The sequence below is a fragment of the Macaca mulatta genome, chromosome 1 (assembly GCF_049350105.2).
Source record: "Macaca mulatta isolate MMU2019108-1 chromosome 1, T2T-MMU8v2.0, whole genome shotgun sequence".
Lineage (NCBI taxonomy): Eukaryota > Metazoa > Chordata > Mammalia > Primates > Cercopithecidae > Macaca > Macaca mulatta.
The window spans coordinates 214,337,709-214,341,341 of record NC_133406.1 but is presented as its reverse complement, the minus strand read 5'-3'; the positions used below and the strand labels follow the sequence as shown (position 1 = coordinate 214,341,341).

The 3,633-nt window shown below is 45.5% G+C and overlaps 1 non-coding gene across 1 annotated transcript; it reads right to left on the bottom strand.

Moving 5' to 3' along the window:
- Positions 1-296: 296 nt before the first annotated feature.
- LOC114675328 (small nucleolar RNA U13) lies at positions 297-400 on the bottom strand. The gene has a single exon (XR_003726380.1). It is a non-coding gene; the product is annotated as a small nucleolar RNA U13 (small nucleolar RNA).
- Positions 401-3,633: the final 3,233 nt, after the last annotated feature.

Sequence of the window (3,633 nt, the reverse complement as noted above, 5' to 3'; positions counted from 1 at the left end):
TTTATTTTGAGATGGAGTCTCACTGTGTCGCCCAGGCTGGAGTGCAGTGGTGTGATCTCGGCTCACTGCAACCTCCGCCTCCCAGGTTCAAGCAATTCTGCCTCAACCACCCAAGTAGCTGGGATTACAGGCACCCACCACCATGCCTGGCTAATTTTTGTATTTTTAGTAGAGACAGCGTTTTACCATGTTGGCCAGGCTGGTTTCGAACTCCTGACCTCGTGATCCATCCGCCTCAGCCTCCCAAAGTGCTGGGAGGCATGAGCCACTGTGCCTGGCCCTTTTTTCTTTTTTCATGTCAGACGGGTAATGTGCTAACATCATAACAATGTTTGTGGATGGCACATTTCACACATCCATGGGAATACCCAATCATCATGCTTATGAACTACAAAATGATCTGATTATTTCTTTATAATTAAAGGTAAATATTTTTGGCAAAAATATTATATAAGTGGCCACTCGTTCAATAAAAAATGTCTTCAGGCCAGCCTCAGTGATTCACACCTATAACCCGAGCACTTTAGGATGCTTGAACTCCAGAGTTCAAGACCAGCCTGGGGAACATAGTGAAATCTCATCTCTACAAAAAGTACAAAAATTTGGCCGATAGGGTAATCCCAGCACTTTGGGAGGCCAAGACGGGTAGATCACTTGAGGCCAGAAGTTCGAGACCAGCCTGGCCAACATGACAAAACCCCATCTCTACTAAAAATACAAAAATTAGCTGGGTGTGGTGGCACATGACTATAGCCCCAGCTACTCGGGAGGCTGAGGCATGAGCATCCCTTGAACCTGGGGGACGGAGGTTGCAGTGAGCTGAGATCGTGCCATTGCACTCCAGCCTAGGTAACAGAGCAAGACTCTGTCTCAAAAAAAAAAAAGAAAGAAAGAAAAAATTAACCGGGTATGGTGGCTCACACCTGTAGTCCCAGCTACTAGGGGGCAGGCTGAGGCAGGGGATCACCTGAACTTGGGAGATCAAGGCTACAGTGAGCCGAGATTGTGCCACTACATTCCATCCTGGGTGACAATGTAAGACCCTGTCTCAAAAAAAAAAAAAAAAAAAAAAAAAGAGTGTGCTCAAAGGGTAATCAGCCACTTGCTCTGTCCCGGATATCCCTCCCAATTCTTCACTGTAGCCATTTGTTCATCTACCAAACACTTGCCAAACAGGCCTTTAAAAATGTATTATAGGCCGGGCGTGGTGGCTCACGCCTGTAATCCTAGCACTGTGGGAGGCCAAGGCAGGTAGATTGCCTGAGGTCAGGAGTTCAAGACTAGTCTGGCCAACATGGCGAAACCCCGTCTCTATTAAAAATACAAAAAAAAAAAAAAAAAAAAATTAGCCAGGCATGGTGGTGTGCGCCTGTAATCCCAGCTACTTGGGAGGCTGAGGCAGGAGAATTGTCTGAACCAGCGAGGTGGAGGTTGCCATGAGCCAAGATCGCGCCACTGCACTCCAGCCTGGGTGATGGAGCAAGTTCGAAAAAAAAAAAAAAAGAAAAATGTATTGTCATTTGGACAACATAATGAGACCCTGTCTGTACAAAAACTAGAAAAATTAGCTGGGCGTGGTGGTGTGTGCCCATAGTCCCAGCTATTCAGAAATCGGAGATTAATGGATTGCTTGAGCTCAGGAAGTTGAGGCTGCAGTGAGCTATGATCACACTGCTTCACTTCAACCTGGGTGACACAGCAAGACCCTGTCTCAGAAAAAAAAAAAAAAAAAAAAGTGTATTGGTCTATTTTCACTTTTCTTTAACCCGCCCCCAAGCTTCAAAACTTCTTTTCTGTGTACAAAAATACAAATACTGGTTTGAAGACTGTACTTTCAGGGATCATTTCTTCTTCTTCTTCTTTTTTTTTTTTTGAGACTGAGTCTTGCTCTATTGCCCAGGCTGGACTGGAGTGCAGTGGCATGACCTTGGCTCACTGCAACCTCCACCTCCCAGGTTCAAGTGATTCTCATGTCTCAGCCTCCTGAGTAGCTGAGATTACAGGTGTCCACCACCATGCCCAGCTCATTTTTGTATTTTTTGTAGAGATGGGGTTTCACCATGCTGGCCAGGCTAGTCTCGAACTCCTGACCTCAAGTGATCTGCCCACCTCAGCCTCTCAAACTGCTGGAATTACAGATGTGAGCCACTGCACCTGGCCTCAGGGATCATTTCCATAGTTCATTACAAATATTGGGTTGGCGCAGGTGCATTTCTTGAACACAATACACTGAAAATTCCCATGCAGACCTTGAGAAATTATATTAAAGCTACATGGGTTGTCACTAATGTTTCTGGGATATAAGTGCAGCAACTAGTGAAAAAGAAACCTTTCAAAGGATTAAAGAAATGATTTAAATGAGTACTTTTGGAACACTGGAAGTTTCTCACTATTGCTAAAAAAGCATGTTTTAGGAAAAAAGAAAATCCACTTTGTGATTTATTCTTTGGGTAAAGTTGTATTATTCTTTTTCTTTTGTTTCTCCTTTAGTTTTAGGTTACTGTTGCTTCTCTAGAGACAGTGGATATATTTACATTAAAGTTGAAGCAACTAGACAGCAACCAGCAATAGGACCATCATGCACGGGCCAGGACCTGTGCCATGGCGTTGCTCTCAGATGCTGCTGATATTACTGATGTTGTGAGAGGTACCCTGGAGGGTGGGGCGCCCTGCCTATGCCCAGGGAGAACCTCTGGGGTTCCTGCTTCAGAAGAGCACTCTGATCTGTCTGTCTTCAGGTTCTGGGAGTTGCAGAAATGCCACCACAATCTGCAGAGCACATTGCAAGACAAGGAGAGCTGGGAGGACTCAGACCCTGACCTCATCCAAAAGCGAAAAACCAGTCCTGCCAAAGTGAATTTATTTTCTGTTTCCAAAGGCAGACTTGAGATCCCCAGCTTCAGGGTGGCTTCTGCCTGACTTCCAGAGCTCCAGCCAGTGCCTTGTCTGAAACCTCCACGTCCGGGACCCTTGGGCGGGGAAGGATCTGCCGGACACTGCTTGGAGCTGGGCTCTGGGAGCCCTCACATTTGACACCCCAGAAAGCAAATCAAGCAGTAGAAACATGAAGAAAAAAAAAGAGCTGAAGCAACTACTCGATAGCAATTTTTTCTTGCATCCTTCCAGCTTTGTACAATCAGTCACACTTCATCTCTTCTTTTCGTTCCCCCGAAAGAGCTGCCACCACTATTGACTTTCTCTCTGGTTTTCTTTCCAGTCTCTATTTTTTTGGGAATATGGTTAAACAGATGCATTCTCTTTCCCTTATTCTGATGAACTGTATTGCCGATGGCCTATCTGGCCACACTGCCCTCTTAATCTTTCTCAAAGGTGGCTCCTTGGTAATCACAACACTCTCCCTTGGAGTGCAACTGTTAGAACTGGTTGAAGGGGTCCCAGAGGAATGCTCTGAATTTGTTAGCAATTGCTTTTATTCCTTATTAAACTTGATGTATGTTCAAGGTCCCTGATTTTCATAGAAATTATAAAACTGTGGGCCGGGCGCAGTGGCTCAAGCCTGTAATCCCAGCACTTTGGGAGGCCGAGACGGGCGGATCACGAGGTCCAGAGATCGAGACCATCCTGGCTAACCCAGTGAAACCCCGTCTCTACTAAAAAATACAAAAAAAACTA